Consider the following 21,578-nt stretch of genomic DNA (forward strand, 5'->3'; position numbering starts at 1 on the left):
TCTCTCTCTCTCTCTCTCTCTTTCTGACTGTCCTAAATCGTTTTTTTGGATATGAATTTTACAAATATCACGTGTATTAGCGGTAACGGTGGAGCTGGAGAGTATTGCGCCTTCTCCAGGCTGCACGGCGGGAACCACCAATAGTGTGGTGGAACTTGTGGCCCTTTCCAAGGCCACGGCTCTTTTGGCCAGCAGATGCCAGCCCACGCATCTGTCTGTGCTTGTGGACTGGTTTGGTGATCAACTGGGTGCCAGAATTTCTTCTGATAGCTTTACGGAACGGATCAATGAGGATAACCTCCAAAAATTTATATGTGGAATCTTCGCCAACCCAGTAGGAATTCAGGATTCTCAAAGCCCCACAATGGCGCCCAGCTCTCTCCTCAGCCACAGACTGAAGGCTTCTGGCAAATTTCAGCTGGTTAACACCATGGTGGACCCGTAGGAACTGGGCATTTGCGACCACCACGGCGGACACGAAGCCTGTAAATGACATAGCCTTACTTAGCCTTGTACCCCAGTCTTTGAGCTTTATCAGGCTGGGTGGGGCGGGGAGCCCTATGCAGCACAGAGAGCTGGCAGTATTGCCAGCAGTGGACCCTCAGAAGAAAGCGCATCACGTCGGACTGCTTCTTCCTACATAGCTCCTGGATGTATTTGTATGCACCCATCTTGGCTCACCTCATGGCTGCCGCCAGAGGAAAGGAAAAAGCCTTTCTCCCACAATCCCTTTTGTCTCTTTCTTTTCTTTTAATGGTAAATCACCACAATTCTATGTGTGGGGTCCGGGGCAGTACAGATGTGCCCACAGTGAGCATGTACGGGCATGTATATCTTTATTTGTATAGCTAAAGGCCAGAAGTCAATTTCAAGTGTTCCTTAGGAAAACTGTCCACCTTGGTATTGGGGCTGGAGGCATGGTCTCTCAATGAGACCTGTGGCTTGCTGGTTAGGCTATCATCATAAAAGGTCATCATAATGGCCTGTCATTGAGTCAAAAGGATCCTCTTTTCTCCACCTGCCAAAAAGTGGGCAGGTACCACCATGCTTGGCTTTGTATATAGGTTCTGAAAATTGTACTCAGGTCGTTTGTGTGGCACACAGCTTATGAACTAAGCTATCTCATTAGTCCATCTGAGATTCTTTGGCAATTTTATAAAGATAATTTATTGGACTGGTAAGAAACTTGCCATCCAACCTGAATATCTCCTAAGTTTGATCCCTGAGACCTACATGGTGGAAAGAACTAACTCCCACAGGTTATCTTCTTACCGTCACATGTGTCTTTACTTGTATGTGTGAGCACACGCAGTAACAGTTTTAAAAATCAATCTATGCTGCTGATTATTTGTAAAAGTTCCATTCCATATGGATCCATCTGTGACTTAGTGACCCAATATTTCCAATAGATAGGGTATACCCACTCTACTTTTTCATCCTCGTTTTCCACTTACAAGATGATAAAATTGCCCTGCCTACTTAGTAGTGTTAATGATTATAGACAACCCACTTAGACAAAGGCATTCATCTAGTGTTTCTCTATTGGACTAAGATTTATTCCCCTCTGTTGCTCTGTACACTGCTTTGGTATATAGGAGCTAATATACCTAAGACACTGTGTGTTGTGTGTGTTAAATGAGAGCTTCTAAATTGTAAATGCCCTTAAAAGTAATGGAAGCTAATTTACTTATTCCTTATTTTGATTTTTAGTTTTTGTGTGACAGTCTCCTTACTCTAGGTCAGGCTTGTTTGAAATCATAGTATAGCTTTGGCTGACCTTGAACTCGCAACAATTCTCATGCCTCAGTTTCCCATTGCTTCAGTTACAGGCATGGACCACTACTTGGTTTATTTATTTTTATGAAAGCTATAAAAAAGCAGTGTGTTCTACCAATCATAAGATGACCTTAGAAAGTTATCTTAGAAAGTTTTTAGTAAAGATTTTCCTCGCTGGAACAGAGTGCTGTGTCTCACAGGGGACAGAATGTATTTCACTGTATCTAAAGGCTAGTTTTCACTTTTCATTGCGTGTGCACACGAGTGCATGTGTGAGTTCCGCCGGTGCATTAGGTCCCTTGAAGCTGGAGGTACAGGTCTTTTGAGCTTTTGATGTGCTCAGACTTTGGATCTTCTCTGTGAAAGTGATATGCACTTTTAATTACTGAGCCTTCTTTCTAGCCCCTCATAAATATTTTAATGAAAATTTGGTAGAAGAGTTATTTTATATTCCCTTCATTATAAAAAGCATATTTTCTCCCTGTGTTTTTATACACCAGCCGTTGGAATGTGAATGCCTCATTTAGTTGTCCGTGTTCTGCCTGATTGTCTTGGGAAGGTCTTGCTATGTATTTCAGACTGGCCTTGAACTTTTGATCTTGTCTAGTCTTCAGGGTCCTGAGGTTATAGGTGCTGAGTCTAGGGTTACTATTGCCCTAATGGAACACCATGACAGAAAGCAAGTTGGAGAGGAAAGGGTTTATTTGGCTTATACTTCCACACTGTAGACCATCATTCAAAGAAGACAGGTCAGGAACTCATTGAGGGCAGGAACCTAGAGGCAGGAGCTGATGCAAAGGCTATGGAGATGTGTTGTTTCCTGGCTTGCTCATCATGGCTTGCTGAGCCTGCTTTCTTATAGAACCACAGTGGGCTGGGCCCTCCCCATCAGTCACTAATTAGGAAAATGCCTACAGCCTCATCTTATGGTGGCGTTTTCCTAATTGAGGATCCTTCTTCCCAAATGACTTCAGATTGTGTCATGTTTACATAAAACTAGCCAGCACAAGTATACACCACTGTGCCTGGCTTTTACTTTCTTTTAGAACAGAAATAAGTTTATGATGTGTTAAAAGCAATAGCAGTTTTGATGAATGAAATATATCAATAGATGTTTGGCTTGGTTTTATTCTACATTGATTTCTATTTGTTTCTTGTAAAGATAGGACCAATATTAGCCTTTCTTCTCTTAAGATCCCCGTGGCTTTAGGTTAACTTGGTAGCTTTATTCAGCTGGGATCGTGATAAGGTAAAATGTCAGTTATATATCCAAGCGCCATTGATTTTGGTAAAAATGATTCATATTTAGTAAATTATATAAAAATGGGGAAGGTTGTAGATGAACTATAATTCTGGGGAATGGAGTTCTAGCTTTGGGCCTTCCTGGGTGTGACAGCTCTTATAATTGAAGGAGCCCCTTGCTGAAGCTTTGGCAGCTATTTCTGTTTGCTCTTTGGCGCTCCAAACCTGAATTGCTAATGCATCAATCCTTGGGCTCTCATCTTTTTACACTTGGATTGTCTCCTGAGGAGGCAAAGGAAAATAGTTCCTGAGTAGCTTTGAGGATTACTAAAAAACATAATGCTGGCATGCTGTTTCACATTCTACATCTTATCAAGAAGTATAAGTAATATCTGTTGGGTTCTGTCTGAATGTTCAATTGGAGCTAAAGGGGCTGGTTACATCTGTTTATCATGTTGTTATTTGTTTTAATGTTTGACTGTAGAATGAATATGGATTTGTTATTTATTCTCCATAAGAATTAAAATTTATAAATTGTGCACATGCATCCAAAAATTTCTCCAAAATGGATGTACCTACCGACAATGTATATGATTCATGCTCCAGCATTTATGATTGTCAGACGTTAGGTTTTAAGTTAGTTTTTCTTTAAATGTTTTAATTACTAATGAGTGTATGTGAATGTGTGAGCATATGTCATGTGTATACAGATGTCTGCAGTGGCATTGGTCATGAGATTTCTGTATGCCCACGGAATAAAGAGGAATTGACTGAGGCTAAATAGTAATCCGCAGTGCTCTGAAATCTCTTGAGCATGATTTAGGTACTCAAAAAGTTTAAGATTTCATATTTCCTGTTAAGGAATGAGTGTTCAACTTGTATATAATGTTATAGCAAAAAAAAAAATTGTAATGCTCTAAATGTCCAGATGTATTAAATGATTTTATAATACCATTTGTACAGTCATCAAAAGATTTAAGAACCAAAGGAAGGGGGCTGGAGAGATGGCTCAGCGGTTAAGAGCACCAAGTACTCTTCCAGAGGTCTTGAGTTCAATTCCCAGCAACCACATAATGGCTCACAACCATCTAAAATGGGATCTGATATCCTCTCTGGTGTATCTGAAGAGAGTGACATTGTACTCACATACATAAAATAAATAAATTAATTTAAAAAAATCAAAGGAGGAAATTTTTTCCATGACTATGTGAAGAAGCAGCTTTAATAATTTGTGTAGTATGATCCTTTTGTTTAAAAATGTATATATTGAAAACATACAAACATAATAAAAGCACTAAAAGGTGGGTGATATGTCTACTTTTGTGCTGTTGATTATTTGTAAAATAAAAGTAACATCTTATGATTAAAGAAAATATTAATTGGGCTGGAGAGGGCTCAGTTGAGTAAATGGTGATTTCTATCAAGCCTGACAACCTGAGTTTGATCCATAGAATCTGCCTGGTGGAAATAGGGAGCCTGTTCTCACAAGTAGTCTTCTGACCTCTAGGTATGAGGCAGTAAAACACACACACACACACACACACACACACACACACACACACACACACACAGAGTACATGTGACAAACAATGTATAATCTGACAGTCCTCTCCAGCCTGAGACCATCACCAACTTCCTGTATTCTAAAGGTATCTCCCAAACTGTAGTTCCTGAACAAAATTGTCTTGACATTACAATGTTCTCATTAATACAAACTAATTCTGAGGCTGGAGAGGCGGCTCAGTGGTTAAGAACACTTGTTGCTCTTGAGAGGACCTGGGTTCAAGTCCCAGCACCCACATGATAGCTCATAACCATATAGTTCTAGGAAATCTGATGTCCTTTTCTGGCTTCCGTGGGCACCAAGCACACATGTGCACAGACGTACATGCAGGTAAAACATTCATACACCTGTGAAATTTTATATATATAATGATATATATATGTGTGTATATATAATATATGTATATATATATTATATATATAATATATATATAATATTTTGCTTGTATCTACCAGTTATAGGAAATAAAAATCTCTAGGAATGTCCTAGGAGTGAGTACAAACCAGTACCACTGGTATTCTTACATATTTTAAGGTTCTCAAACTATTTTGTATTCATAAGAGTATGGATAATGCCGGGCGTGGTGGCGCACGCCTTTAATCCCAGCACTTGGGAGACAGAGGCAAGCGAATTTCTGAGTTCGAGGCTAGTCTGGTCTACAGAGTGAGTTCCAGGACAGCCAGGGCTACACAGAGAAACCCTGTCTCTCGAAAAAACAAACAAACAAACAAACAAAAAGACTGTGGGTAACAGGTTTTCATGCTGTGGCACTGAGCTGTTGATTCAGCTACCACTGGTTCTTGCTGACTTTTTTTAGTCTAAATTGCTTGTTCTTCCTTCAGGTGAATATCTCAAGGCTTTGTATATATATGCCCAGGGTTTAAGGAACACAGACCTTGGCTGTTTTAAGTGTGCAGAGTATCTACCAATGTCACTCCTCAAATAAATTTGAATGAGTAAATGCTGTTTTTATATTTGGTATAACTGCTCATGTGGATCTTCATACAGAACAGTCTTGAGACATTACATTTGTTGGGAAGCCTTGCTTCAGTCACTTTGGCTTTTGTGCCATCATTGTGTTTTATACTTGTTAGAGCAAACAAGTGATTTGAGAGTTATGATAACATATTATCAAATGACTTGAGAGTTTTTGTTTGTCTTCTCTATTACAGTATGAGCTCTTGAGAATAGAACAGTTTGCTCTGCATCTCTGTGTCCTCAGTGTACAGTGCCTAGACATGCCTCAATTAGGAAAAAGTCTTGTGGAGGGAAATACTGCATGATTCACTTATGAAATGATTACAATAGTCAGTTCCATAAAATAGGACGGTAGTTAACAGAGGCTGGGAGGAGGAAATGGAACCTTCTTGTTCAGTAAGTACAGTCTTAGTGTGGGGTGACAGAAAAGTTTGGAAGGTGGTTAGTGACCATGGTTGAACAACAGGGTTGTTGAATTGTACACCCCAGGAAGGCTAAAATGATAAATGTTGTGTTGTATGTTTTACTTTCTGTGTATATATATATATATGAATGTTGTGCATGACGTATGTGTATTTATGTGTGATACATGTGCATATGTGTATGTGTGAGGGTAGAGGTCACAGGAAGACGTGCTGGCAGACAGCAAGCCCTAGCAATTGGTCCCTCACTGTGCTGGACTTCTAGGAGTTTGTGATCTCACTTAGCTGTAAGCATTCTTACTTGAATGAGCCATCTCTTCAGCCTTGGCAGGTTTCTTTCTTTACTTACTTACTTATTTTTTCAGATATTTGTGGGTGTACATGTCCTGTAGCAAGAACATAGAGGTCTGAAGACAATGTTTGGAGATTGGTCTATGCTTCAACCATATGGGTCTTAGATTTGGGTCCATTGGGCCAGCTCTCTGGCCCCTGACAATTGTTTTAAAAACTAAAATTTATAAAGATAAGGATTTTGGTCTATTTCATTCACTTTTATTCTCCACAGTTTGTAATGCTGGTTCCTTTAGATTTATTGTTGAAATTATGTTTAAATATTTTTAAAATGTTTTAGTCTTTGAAAACTTAATACATGTATACGCTGTATCTTGATCATAGAGGAATATTTGGAATTAAATTGGATACAGAGAGCGAGCTCATCACAAATAATATTTAAAAAACAAAATTTATAAAATAGAAAACATAACATGTCACATATAAAATACTCTTGTGATTTTTTTTTAGTAGTAAATAAAATTAATGATTGAAGTGGTTGCTGATAAGACTACCAGTTGATAACTAATACTGTGGTAGTACTAAACCGTATATGGACTATATTTTTTAGTTTTATACATGCATATTATAAAGCTTAATTTTTAAATCTTACAATAAATTAATAAAAGAAAAATTAGTAACATTATAATAAAAGGTACATGAATGTAGTCTTGTGTTTCAATATTTTATTGTACTTTATCCTTTTCACTTAAAAGAAGAGAGCTTTTTGCAGTTTCTCTTTGGCATGTCTGAATTACTAGGATCACTATTAGCTTGTGCAGTTTCTTGAACACAAACAAGCATTACGATACTGTGACAGAATCTAAGACAGCTACTAAGTGACTAATGCATGGGTAGAACATACCATGTTTTTGTCTAGGAGTGGCGCCTAGACAAAAGAAGGACTCCTAGGCATAGTGGGCCAAAGCATGTATAAGGTTTCATCATGCTATAAAGAATGAATGCAGCTTATGTGTTGTGGGTCTGTAGAGGTGGCTGAGCAATTAAGAGTACTTACTGCTCTTGGAGAGGATCCGGTATAGTTCCCATCACTCTAATGGCAGCTCACAACCATCTATAACTCCCAATTCCAGGAGACACAGCATCCTTTTTAGACATCTATGGGTACCAGGTACATGTAAATATATTAAGGCTGTATAGTCACACACTAAAATTTTGTATATATATAATATATGTACATATATATTATATATAATACATTTATTATATATATGCATGTATATGTATATATGTGTGTGTGTGTGTATGTATGTATGTTTGAATTTCCACTTAACTGTATTCCAATCATATAGTGTATAGCTACAGATAAAAAGAGATTATCATTATGTATCAGTATGGAGGTCAGAGGACAACCCTCGCATTTGTAAGTGGTCTGGACTTTGATTATGTGGGTCTCAGGGATTGAATTCAGTTCATTAGGTTTGGTACGAAGTGCTTTTATTCACCGAATCCTCTCTCTGCTTCCTGACAACTTGGATCTTGGTCCATTGTTAAAACAAATTGATGTGCATATTTGAATTTCTAATGCAAATAAGTTCTAATGAGTTCTTCAAGACTTATTTATAAAGGAATTTCTATGGGATAGTTTTTTAATTTTTCATATATTCTCAATTATTTAAAACTTTGAAAATTTAAGTATGTTTTGATCATATTCTTTCCTTCCTCCAAGTCTTCCAGATCCTTGTCCCCTTCTTCTCCACTCAACTTTAAGTTATTTCTCAAAAAACAGACTTAGTTAGGATTTTATGGCTGTGAACAGACACCGTGACTGAGGTAACTCTTACAAGATCAACATTTAACTGGGGCTAGCTTACAGGTTCAGAGATTCAGTCCAGTATCAAGGCAGGAACACCCAGGCAGGCATAGTGCAGGAGGAGCTGAGAGTTCTACATATTCATCTTAAGGCTGTTAGCAGAATACTGGCTTCCAGGCAGCTAGGATGACAGTCTTAAGCCCATGCCTTCAGTGACACACCTACTCCAACTGGGCCACACCTTCTAATAGTACCACTTCCTGGGCTGAGTGTATATATTCATCACAACAGATAAAAACCCAATACAATATCCCCCACCACCACCAAACTAAGAAAACAAAATAAAGCCACTCCCAAAATGAGTAACAAACAAATCCCCCAAACAAAATAACAAAACACCCCACACTAGACTGCAAGCAAATAAAAGTGTATACACACACAACCCCAAAAAACCTGGAGTCCCTTATACATTGGCCTGTTCAGGAGTGGTTTATATACCCAGGGTCACTCTATTGGAGTAAACTAATGTTTCCCCACCCATTAGGTGGAAGGGACAGTTTAGTTGTTAACCTTTACTCTAGTAGTTAGGTTTTCATTCATTCATTCATTCATTCATTCATTCAAAATATATAACATTATCAAAGATAAAGTGATAAAAGCCATCACATTGAAGTTGAACAAGACAAACCAGCAGGAAAAGAGCCCAAGAGACAGCACAAGAAAGACCTGCTTGTTCACATACTCAGGAACCCATAGACACTAAACTGGAAGCCCTGTACTTGCGGCTTCAGTCTCTCCAGGACAACTTAAACAGTAGATTTAGGCCTTTTTCACTTAGAATTCTAATGCAGTAGAATGGAATAGTGCTCAGAAATACCTTGGTGCTTCTGAGAACCTACCATAAAAAAGTTACTTGAGCTGGGCAGTAGTGGCACAGGCTTTAATCCTAGCCTTCAGGAGACAGAGGCAGGCCTAACTCTGAGTTGGAGGCCAGCTGGGGCTACACAGAGAAACAATGTCTCAAAAAACAAACAGAAAGACTGTTACTTTGAGTCGGGCAGTAGTAGTGCAAGCCTTTAATCCCAGCACTTGGGAGGCAGAAGCAGGCAGATTTCTGAGTTTGAGGCCAGCCAGGGCTACACAGAGAAACCCTGTCTCGAAAACAAAAAAAAAAAAAAAAAAAAAAGAAAAAGAATGTTACTTTGAAGACACTATTGATACTTTGGCATCATCTAAGTGTTTCTGTAAGAAGTCTAGTCTAAATATTCTAATAGTTAAAATGCAACATAAGTGTAGCAACATCTTTCTCTTTGTGGCTGAGTCACTCCTTCCAGCTGCTTTTTTCTTCTCTTTTTTTCTTCTTGCCAGTCACTGCCACATCTTATTTTCCTACCTGTTGCTGTTTATCTGTCAAGTGTTAATACATCTTTGAGTGAAGTAAGATCAAGGACAGGTGTATTCATTTCTCTGCCTAAATTAAATCAGTTCTTATTGAGGTGTAATTTGCATATAGTAAAGTTGATCAGTAAGATGAGTCATCTCAGCATGTCTGTTACATTAAAACGTTGACTGTACAGTTGTCTCCTCATCCTTGACCCCTAGCAACTGTTGATCTGCAGTATTACAAGGGTTCCTATGATTCTGCCTTCTCTCGAATTTCATATAGATGGAATCATACAGAATATGTTTCTTTCATTCTCTTGCGTTTGTCAGTAATGTGGTATTTTTAATTTTTCAATTAGTTTTCCATTACATGGCTGTGCCAGTCACTAAACTATTGGTTCTTGGGTTGTTTGTAGTTAGAGTTATTATAAATAAATCTACTGTGGGCACTGATGTATTTTTACATGATTACATACTTTCATTTCTCTTACAGCTTCACAAGAGTAGGATTGCCAAGCTTCTCCTAACCCCCAATAACTATACTACAGCATTAGCTCTAGCAATGCGTCGGTGGCCAGGTTCCTCCATATTCTTACTAACGTTTGTTTATGTGCAGTATTTAGATTGTACCCCTTTTTGTAAAAATATGACATTTCACTGTAGTCTTTAGTTTTATTTCCCTAACGACTAAGGACATCGTTTAAAATTTTTGTTATATTTTTTAAAGCTCATGTGGGTGCATTCATGTGTTCATGCATAAATGTGTTGCCATGATACCTGTAGAGGCTAGGAGAGGGAGAGAAAGCATTAGATCCCCTTAGAACTGGAGTTGTGAGCCACTTGACATGGCTCCTGGGAGCTAAACTTGGGGTCCTCTGCAAGACCATTTGTGCTTGTAATTGCTGAGCCATTTCTTCAGCTTTGGTACTGAATGTATTTTCACCACTTCCTTCTATGATGAAGATATTTATGCCAGGGGTGTGGGGCTTTTGAGTTATTAATTTCCTTTATCATTAATTTGAAACTGTATTTTGTCCAGATCTCTTATCAGGTACCTGTTGTATAATTATTTTCTCTCAGTCTGGAAAGTCCAAGTATTTCTTTTATGACTAAAGCTTTTTATGACCTACCAAAATACTTACTGGTTAATGTAAGATACCAGATATACTTCTTCTATGGTCTATAGGATTTCATAATGTGTTTTTAACAGACTGTAGCTCAAAACATTCACATTTCTAAGTTTTTAGAAGATTTTTAAAAAAGTTTTATTTTGTTTATTTGTTTGACAGGGTCTTGCTATGTAACTTTTAAAAAAAGATATATTTATTTGTTTATTTAATATGAGTACACTGTTGTTGTCTTCGGACACAGCAGAAGAGGGCATCAGATCCCATTACAGATGGTTGTGAGCCACCATGTGGTTGTTGGGAATTGAACTCATGACTTCTGGAAGAGCAGTCAGTGCTCTTAACCACTGAGCCATCTCTCCAGCCCCGACTTTTTTTTTAAAGATAGTTTAGATTTGTTTATCTGATTTTTTTTTTTTAACCACTGAGCCATCTCATTAACCTCCCCCCCTTTTTTGTTTTTAATTCACAACATTTTCTATCTTTTCCCCTGAGTATTTCTTATAGGCATGTGCCGCTATGTCCAGCTAGTCAGTTAGGGAAAATTTTTAGTCAGGCTCATTTTTACTTTGATGTATCTTATAAAACCACCTTTTCTCTATTTGGCCAAACGTTTGCTTTAATTTTGGTCAAGGTGGGAGCCCTGGGACTTACATTCTGACTTCCTGGGAAGTGTTAGTCACACTTAATGTTTCATTCACAGCTAAGGCAAGATATGTGTCTAAAAATGCCATCTCAGTTTGTGTGTGTGTGCACGCACTCGCACACAGATTTGTGTTTATTTTGACCTAAGGAGATTATGAATGAAATCAAATGCCTTTCTAAGTAGCTTTACAGTTTAGAAGTTGAAAAGCAGCCAGTTTGTATGAGTGGCAAAGCTAGATACCATGTCCTTTGGATACCAGTGAGGTGCCCTTAACTAAAAGCAGCTCTAAACTGCCTTTTCCCTGTTGGGATTTGTTTTTGAGTCTCTTTTTTTCTATAACGGCTAGAGACCTGGCTCCTAACACTTCGCACTTCCAGCTCAGGTCCAGGCATCTACTATCTTCATGTAAGATTGATATATATATAGTTTTGTATGGGTCCTATTGATGCTTCTGTCTTTTCTGCCAAATTGCCATGCAGAATAAGTTTAATAAAGTAGAATCTTCAGTTCATCTTGTGAGCTAACTAGTATGGTTTATTGGCAATATTTTTCTACAATAAATAAGCCGATGTGTTTTTCAACCAAAATAACAAACAAAAGCAGATATGGAAAACCTGCTTTTACTTATTACAATAGACATAATAAGAGTTTTAAAAAAATGTGTATTTTTTTGTTTCATCACTTGTTCTTAAATAACTCATATATACAGTTTTTCATAATTCTCTCCTCATCTCCATAGTAGTAGTTTTCTCACATGTGCTACTTTAAGACCTTATCATACACCCCCTTCACTTCCTGCTTTTGAGTAGTTTTCTGTAGCACTTCTTTGGAGACTTAAATTATACATACCATATGTGGGTTTGTTTAAAGTTGTCATAGTTTACACATGCTTTGGTGAAACATTTTCAGGGTTTTTTTTTCTTTCTTTTCCTTATGCTTAAGATAGTTTCAATTTGTTGTGTCTTCAAGTTTATTGATCTTTAAATCTGGCATTTCTGATATGTAACTTTTTAATCTTAAATATGTATTTACATCACTAAGTTGAAATTTTGATTTGTATTCTTTTTACATCTTTACTTAAGTATTTTTCTAATTTATTGTTTTGTTTTGCTTTTTAAAGGCAGGGTCTCACTGTGTATCACTTGTCCTGGAACTTACGTAGACCAGGTTGGCCTTGAACTCACTTAGCTTCTGCCTTCCCAGGGCTAGGATTAAAGGCATGAACCACCAGACCTGGCAATTTCTTGAGTGTATAAATAATGCTACTGTTCTGAAGGCTTTGCTTGCTAAATCTGTATAATTTCTTGACTCATCTGTTACTGCTCTTGCTAGTTTTCTTCAATTAAGACTTTTAAGGTTTAGTTGTATTCTTAGGTAGGTAGGATCAGAACAACCGCTTAGAGGTAGTTTTACTGAAATAATAACCTTATAATGATTTGACCTGAGAGTCTGTAAGGCTGCCCTCTCTGTGGATGCTTCGTATATGCTTTCCTAGGGTTATCTGTGTGATTACTACATGACAGAACAGTCAGAGTTGAGGAGTCAAAACAAGAAAGGTCGCTTAATTCACAGATCTCACTAAGCAAAAAAATGGAGTTTTGCTTGGAACTGAGTGAGGAGTTGTTCCACACGTGACTGATGAGCATTGTCAGCCTGGTGAATGGCTTCTTAGATCTTAGTGATCAAAGCCTGGGAGGCTGTGTTCTCACAGCAGGTACTTCAGAGAATTCTGATCAGCCACTTCTCAGTTTTGCGTATCTCAAGAACTAAGATCATTATTCCCATGGACTGTTCTTGTTATTGACTGATTTGTCCATAAATAGTTTTGGACATAGGCTAAAGAAGGTGGCCAGCAGCTGCCCAGGGTTGTCTTCTTATTGATCATCAAACTTAGTGATAATGAAAGAAAACATTTCATATGGTCAACCCTAAATTAACTCTTACTTGACTATTGGAAGATAGAGTCAGGCAAGTTTAGATAGGGAGTGCTGGGCAAGCAGCCTGGTCTCAATGTTGCCTTCGGATGTTTCTTTTCTGTTTGGAGGAGATTACATAAGCATATGCTGATATTCTCGGCAAAGACTTTAGGGGACTCAGCAGACCTACTACACTCAGTCGACACTATTACTCTGTTACTCTGCCTACCAACTTCTAACAAGGGAGACTCCAGTTTTCATGTCGGTTTCTCTTCCCTGTACTCCCTAGAGACTGTAAGTGGGAAGTGTTGGATGCAGAGCTTTCTTGTTTTTCCTCTGAGGTACTCCTTTCCCACATAGCCGATTTGTAGTGTTTAAAAACCACTGGGGTCTGGAGAGATGGTTCAGCAGCACTGGCTGCTATTCCACAGGGCTAATGTTCAATTCCCAACACCCACGTAGCAACCCACAATTGCCTGTAATTCCGGCCCTGGGAAACCCAACACCTTCTTCTGGCCTCTGCAGGCACCAGACATGCATGTGGTGCACAGGTAGATCATTCAAATGTATAAACAAATATATTTAAAAATAAAAGTTTATTTACAAAACATTCATATGTGTGTGTATGTGTATATGTATATGTGTGTGTGTCTCTGTGTGTGCGTGTGTATATATATATGTATATATATATGTATATATGTATATGTATATATATATGTATACATATATATATACACACGCACACACAGAGACACACACACATTCCTTTTTCCCTTAAATTATTTTAGACTGAAAAATCCATTCCCTATTTCATCTATACCTAAAGCCTTTTCTAGTTTTTAAAGATTCAGCTCAAATCCTCTCCAGAGTATTTCATACTATATTTTCTAGTCAGAATTACTTGATTGTAAAGAACAAATGCTATTTCAAAAAAAATTCTAGGGGCTGGAGAAACGGCTCAGTGGCTAAGGGCACTTACTGCTTTTACAGAGGACTCAAGTTGGACTCTCGGTACTCCTTGTTGGGTGGATACCTATAACTCCAGCTCTAGGGGGGTCTGGTCTCTCTGTCCTCTGTGGACACATGCACTCATGTGCACATATCCACAGACAGACAGACAGACAGACACACACACACACACACACACACAGAAACACACTTAAAATAATACATTCGAATATTTTAAAGAGGAAGCTCTAATTTTAAAAGGACATTTATATTATAGAGAAATCTTACAGATGTTCATTGCATTGTATAAACAGGGTACAATTTCCATTCTCTTTTGCATATCTGTATATTGCTTCACAAAATTCATTATTTCTTCCTTCCTTTTTTTTTTTCCTTTTTCTTTTTTCTTTCTTTTTTGAGACAGGTTTTCTTGGTATAGTCCTGGCTATCCTGGTACTCACTTTGTAAACCAGAGTGTCTTCAAACTCAGAGATCCGCTGGCCCTAGCTTCTTGCCTCACCAGTGCTGGGATTAAAGGTGTCAGTCAGCACCACCTTTGACTCACAGGATTCTTTTGACTTTGGCTCTCACTTGCCAGGATATTAATAATAACTAATGGAATATGACTTTTCAGCTTTAGTTCTTTTTCAGATTAAAAACAGTTTTTATTAGTGTGAATTCAAGGCCAGCCTAGTCTACATAATGAGTTCCAGGCTAGCCAGCACTAGGTGGCTATATGTACCCTACCACAAAAATCAAAAACAAACAAACAAAACAAAACAAAAATAAAATGAAATTCCTTAGTGTGTATGTGTATTAATTAGATTATGTATACACATTCTGTGTATGCATGTGGAGGTCAGAGGACAACTTAGGAGAATCTGGTCTCTCTTTGCACCTTGTTGCAGCAGGTTCTTTCTTGTTTCTGTTGCTGCTTGCATACTCCAGGCTAAGTGGCCTGTGAGCTTCAAGGCAATTCTCCTGATCTTGCCTCCTATCTTACTGCAAGAGTGCTGGGGTTACAGATGTGTACCACTGCATCTACCCCGTTTTCTTTTTGACATGGGTCCTGGGGGTCAAATGTGTGTGACAAGCACTTTCAGCAATCTTGCCAATCCTTGGCTTTATTCTTATAAAAAATAGTCAAATTGCCCAAGGGAGTCAGAAAATTAATATAACTTTTAAATGGATTTCAGAATTGGTACAATGATTCTTTAAAATTGATAGAAGTGATTTTTTAATGTAAAAAATCAAAACATTTGAGCTTAGTATGAGGAATAGTTTGAAAATTTTATTAAGTTTTTAATTCTTAATAATGCTTGATAAATAATGTTTATATAAAGGTAAGAGGTATTTTGTTTAAATTCTTTGATTTTTTTTTTAAAGATAAAAATATCTATAAACATTTGCAGAACATGTGTTTTGTACCAGGCATTAAGATACTGTTGAAACAAAGGGACTTATATGTTAGAACCTGAAGCATCCTGTGTACATATGTCACCTCTGCCCCATCTCTATTTTCTGTTACTAAAATTTTAATATATCATGCTGCATCCTCCTTATTACATTATTATCTGTGATGGTTTCCATGCTCCAAAGAAGGTAGGAATTAGTTGTGAAAGATTGCTTCCTAAGTCCTACATTTTTTTTTGTCCTGTTAAAGAAAAAGTTTGCCAGCCTCTGACATTGCATAAAATTAAATTAGTTAATTAATTTGCAGTGTCCAGACTTTCTTTAATTGGGTCTTAAACTTGAATAACAATAATGTGAAATGATCAAAATTACTTTCCACAGTCTTGAGTTTATATTAGTTCTCTGTTTCATTTTCTCTGTATGTCATAGGGTTATTTTGACTCTTAGTTAACTTCAGTCTAGTGTTACTAAGATTGCTTTTTTTCTATAGGAGGGTTTTCTAACACTTGAAAGCTGACTTTGAAGTGTCTAATACAAGGGTATCTGGGTTTATTTGTGATTCCGAACATATGTGTATGCTTGTTGGCAAGAGGCTAGAGGCCGGCTCTTGCAACCACCCATGTAACTACAGACTGTAAAGGATCTTTGTAAATACAACTTTCCTCTTCAGTATGCTAACACAATGAGTATTATACTTGAAGATTAAGTATGGTTGGAAATTAACTTTCCCCCTTGCAAAATGTAAAAATTAAACACAGAAGCTCAGAAATTACCATCCTGGGTCTAAATGTGCTTAAGACCAGTTCTTTTGTCTTCATGGTCGCCATTGATCAAAGCAAAGAAGTTTCATGGGATTTTCATAAAGTTCCTTGTGTTTCAGGTCTCTGCTATGTGAAGAGTAGAGTTCCAGTCATCTTTAACACTTTGTCACTCTTAAATGCTCTAGCTGACCAGTGTTCGTACTCCAGAAGACAAGAGCTCTTCTGACTGAGGGCCCCCATGCTATCCAGCTCATGTCCCTGTTACATGCTGCTCTGCTCTTGGAGCCCCTGACCATGCCATGTGTGCTGCACACGTGGCACTGTGCCCTTCCTGATGAACACCCTAAGGAAGTCAGTCTGAGGACTGGTGCTTGTTTTTGGATTTGTGCTGACTATTGATACTTTATTATTATAAATATAATGTATCATTTATGTAAAAAATATTGTAGGCAATGACCTTCACAGTGGGAGATTCCCGATTAGGAAGTGAGAGAGTCTCAGGAAAAATTCAAGTCCCTGTGATTTGGGAGCTTGCAACACATAGATTCCCCCACCCCTACCCAGCCACATTCAACATACATATACCCACCTCCATCCACAAAGGTGATTATAGGACAATGAAATGAGCGAGTCACAGATTTTGAGATGTTTCCAAAACATAGAGCTAACAATTTTTCTATGTCTAAGCAACTCTACGCTAAATTATAAAGGCAGCTCATGTAAAGACAAAGTCAGCAAAGGACTATAGACATTTCATTAAGGAATATTCTTGAATATCCAGTATGCAAGTGCAAATTAAAGCCACTACGATATATCACAATACAACCATTAAAATGACTAGAGCAAATTATCTAGCTCTTGACTTTAAACATTTGACCCACTGTGTGACAAGATACATGAAGACAAACGCACAAAAAGACAACATAGATGATGGAAATGTTGTATAACACGACAGTTGCACTTGTGAAAATTCAGGGTTCACTGAATTTCCCATTTATAGATTTCACTCTATAGGAACTTTCTATACTCAGAAAAGAATCTTAGTTTTTAAATAAAATTTTCTCAGTGGTGAAGTAGTAACTCTGCGATTGTGTGTTTGTGTATGTATGTATGTTTGTGTGTGTTCTAAGTTTGTATGAAGCCATATAATTATAAATATGTAATAAATAAACCATATATTTCAAATAGCAGAACCAGGTTTCTTGTTATAGGTCAGGAGAGTAACATATAGAGGACCAGAATGTCTCTACGTTATTGGGTTGAGATCAGAGGTATCATTTTGAGCTCATAGTTTTTCATAGTCTAGAAACAGAAATATATGTAGGTGAAATTATTAGAAATTGTGCCACGTTTGATGCCACATACCAGCACTTGAGTTGCTGAGGCAGGATCAGTAGTTCAAGACCATCTGAACTCCATAAAAGACCTGATTAGGAAGAGAGGGAATTTTCAGACAGATCTCACGTGGTCCAGGCTGACCTCAAACTTGCTATGTAGCCAAGGAGGAATTCTTGAACATCTTAATGTTGCGATTACGCTGTTTCCAGATTCTGATTTCTAAATATTACCCATTTCTAAAAAGGGGGTATCTCTACAGAAATCACTTATTCTAGATCTGGGGCAGACAAAGTACAAGATGAACCTAAAGCATCTTTTTCTCAGAAAGAGAAATTCAATTAGATATTGCAATTTATGATTCAATTTAGCTATATAAAGAAATGAGAGATTGTGCCAAGTTTTGTGGCACACAGCAGCCCTTGAGAGGCTGAGGCACGATCTGCAGCTCACGGCCATCTGAGCTCCATAGAAGACCTGACTAGGACGTGAGGGAAGAGGGAGGAAGTGAAATTGCCATGCTTGTCTTCACAATAAAAAAGAACCTGAACAACCTGAAAACCTATTTTTTTAAAAGGAACCAAACCAAAGCTGGCACCTTTGATCCCAGCACTTGGGAGGCAGAAGTAGGCAGATCTTTATGAGTTTGAAAGCAACCTGGTCTACTAGTGAATTCCAGGACAGCTAGAGTTGTCTTCTCTCAATAAAAATAAACAAACAATGCACAAAACAAAAAACCAAAGTCACAAGGTAAATGTCCAAACTAGAAGACAAGTGAGTAGTGAGAGTCACATCTTGCTAAAGAAGCCAGTAGAGCCAGGAAGTGGTGAGGAAATGAAGACTAAGTAGTTGGAATTTGAGCGTGAACATCTGTATTAACAGTTGCTGGGGCCCAATGTTAGGAGCCCCCAGCCTTCCACTAGGCTTTTCACTGAAGGTGTTGGTGACGGTGGGGTGCCTTTGCACTGCTAGCAGGGAAGCTGGAAATGGGAAGCTACCCAGAGTCTAGTCATTTCCAGAACGAGAAATGCAGTTGCAGACACCACTCGCATTCTTGTTTGATGGAAAAGGGGAGGAAAGCTGAGAAGTACTTATGAAACCCTAGCCTGGGCTACAGGCTTACTGACCAGCTAAAATCTAGTCATGGAGCTATAGAACACACACATCCTCTCTCTCAACTTCTTTCAACAGTTCTAGTGTAACTATAAGAACTAAAAGGCAGCTGTGCATGTGTTAAATAGTTTCCAAACACGACATACAAGGATATTACCTATATACCCAAAATAAGTCTTAAAATGTTTAAAAAACACCCCCACTTGGTTCCTCAGCAGGAGGTATGGCTCACTGGTAGAGCACTCACTCTTGAGTTTAATTCCTAGAAGTAGAATAAGCAAAAAAACCAAACTACTCATTTTACCTGTTGTGGTTTTATTTTTATTTTTTATATTTTTTTACAATTCATTACCCCCCACCCCCAGGAAACCTCCTATCCCATCCTGCTCATATGAGGGTATTCCCCAACTGACCCACCCACTCCTGCCTCCCCGCCCTGGCATTCCCCTACACGGGGCATTGACCCTTCACAGGACCAAGGGCCTCTCCCATTAATGCCCGACAAGGCTATATCCTCTTCTACATATGCGACTGAAGCCATGGGTCCCTCCATGTGTGTACTCTTTGGTTGGTGGTTTAGTCCCTGGGAGCACTCTGGGGTCTGGTTGGTTGATATTGTTTTTCCTATGGAGCTGCAAACCCCTTCAACTCCTTCAGTCCTTTCTCTAACTCCTCCATTGAGGACCCCATGCTCAGTCCAATGGTTGGCTGCAAGCATCTGCCTCTGTATTTGTCAGGCACTGGCAAGGGCCTCTCAGGAGGCAGCTATATCAGGCTCCTGTCAACAAGCACTTCTTGGCATCAGCAATAGTGTCTGGGTTTGGTGACTATATATGGGATGGATCCCTTGGGACAGACTGAAGGAAAGATGGCCTTCCTTTCAGTCTCTGCTCCACACTTTGTCTCCCTATTTCCTCCCTTGAGTATTTTGTTCCCCCTTCTAGGAAAGACTGAAGCATCCACACTTTGGTCTTCCTTCTTCTTGAGCTTCATGTGGTCTGTGAATTGTATCATGGATATTCCGAGCTTTTGGGCTAATATCCACTTATCAGTGAGTGCATACCATGTGTGTTCTCTTGTGATTGGGTTATCTCACTCAGGATAATATTTTCTAGTTCCATCCATTTTTCTGCGAATTTCATGAAGTTATTGTTTTTAATAGCTGAGTAGTACTCCATTGTGTAAATGTACGACATTTTCTGTATCCATTCCTCTGTTATCTGTTGGAGCATCTTCTGGTTAGATGCCCAGGAGTAGTATAGCTGGTTCCTCAGGTAGTACTATGTCCAATTTTCTGAGGAACCGCCAGGCTGATTTCCACAGTGGTTGTACAAGCTTGCAATCCCACCAGCAGTGGAGGAGTGTTACTCTTTCTCCACATCCTTGCCAGCATCTGTTGTCACCTGAGTTTTTGATCTTAGCCATTCTGACTGGTGTGAGGTGGATTTGCATTTCCCTGATGATTAAGGATGTTGAACATTTCTTTAGAAGCTTCTTGGCCATTCGATATTTCACAGTTGAAAATTCTTTTTCAGCTCTATATCCCATTTGTTAATAGGGTTATTTGATTCTCTGGAGTCTAACTTCTTGAGTTCTTTGTATATATTGGATATTAGCCCTCTATCGGATGTAGTATTAGTAAAGATCTTTTCCCAATCTATTGGTTGCTGTTTTGTCCTATTGACAGTGTCCTTTGCCTTCCAGAAGCTTTGCAATTTTATTTGGTCCCATTTGTCAATTGTTGATCTTAGAGCATAAGCCATTGGTGTTCTATTCAGGAAAATTTCCTCTATGCCCATGTATGTGTTCAAGGTGTTTCCCACTCTCTCTTCTATTAGTTTCAGTATCTCTGGTTTTATGTGGAGTTCCTTGATCCACTTGGACTTGAGCTTTGTACAAGGAGATAAGAATGGATTGATTTGTATTCTTCTACATGCTGACCACCAGCTGAACCAGCACCATTTGTTGAAATGCTGTCTTTTTTTCCACTGGGTGGTTTTAGCTCCTTTGTCAAAGATCAAGTGACCATAGGTGTGTGGGTTCATTTCTGGGTCTTCAAATTATATTCCATTGATCTACCTTGTTGTCCCTGTACCAATACCATGCAGGTTTTTTTTTTTTTTCTTCCACTATTGCTCTGTAATACAGAGAGTTAGGGATGGTGATTCCCCCAGACATCCTTAATGTAATCTACTATATAAACAGAATCAAAGATAAAGACCACATGATCATCTCATTATATGCTGAGAAAGTGTTTGACAAAATTCAACACCCCTTCATGATAATAGTCTTGGAAATATCAGGAATTCAAGGCCCATACCTAAACATAGTAAAAGCAACATATAGCAAACCAGTAGCCAACATCAAACTAGATGAAGAGAATCTTGAAGCAATCCCACTAAAATCAGGGACTAGCCAAGGCTACCTACTCTCTCCCTACCTATTCAATATAGTACTTGAAGTCCTAGCCCGAGAAATTAGACAACAAAAGGAGGTCAAAGGGATACAAATTGGAAAGGAAGAAGTCAAAATATCACTACTTGCAGATGATATGCTAGTATACTTAAATGACCCCAAAAATTCACCAGAGAACTCCTAAAGCTGATAAACAACTTCAGCAAAGTGGCTGTATAGAAAATTAAGTCAAACAAATCACCTTGCCTTTCTTTAGTTTTATCTATCTATCTATCTATCTATCTATCTATCTATCTATCTATCTATCTATCTTTGTGAGGGGTGTGTGTATAATCTCACTTTGTTAACCAGACTTGTACTTGTAGCAATCCTCTGCCTTAGTCTATTACTTGAATTATGGGTATGAATCAACACAACCCAGTTTTCATTTCCCTG

At 38.3% G+C, this 21,578-nt stretch overlaps 1 protein-coding gene and 1 pseudogene across 1 annotated transcript in view; one reads left to right on the forward strand and one right to left on the reverse strand.

Moving 5' to 3' along the window:
• The window catches only part of Rev3l (REV3 like, DNA directed polymerase zeta catalytic subunit), a 119,185-nt gene that overhangs the window by 19,418 nt on the left and 78,189 nt on the right, over positions 1-21,578 (forward strand). The gene's annotated exons all lie outside the window — the stretch shown is intronic.
• LOC110302799 lies at positions 45-723 on the reverse strand (annotated as a pseudogene).

The sequence above is a fragment of the Mus caroli genome, chromosome 10 (genome assembly GCF_900094665.2).
Source record: "Mus caroli chromosome 10, CAROLI_EIJ_v1.1, whole genome shotgun sequence".
Lineage (NCBI taxonomy): Eukaryota > Metazoa > Chordata > Mammalia > Rodentia > Muridae > Mus > Mus caroli.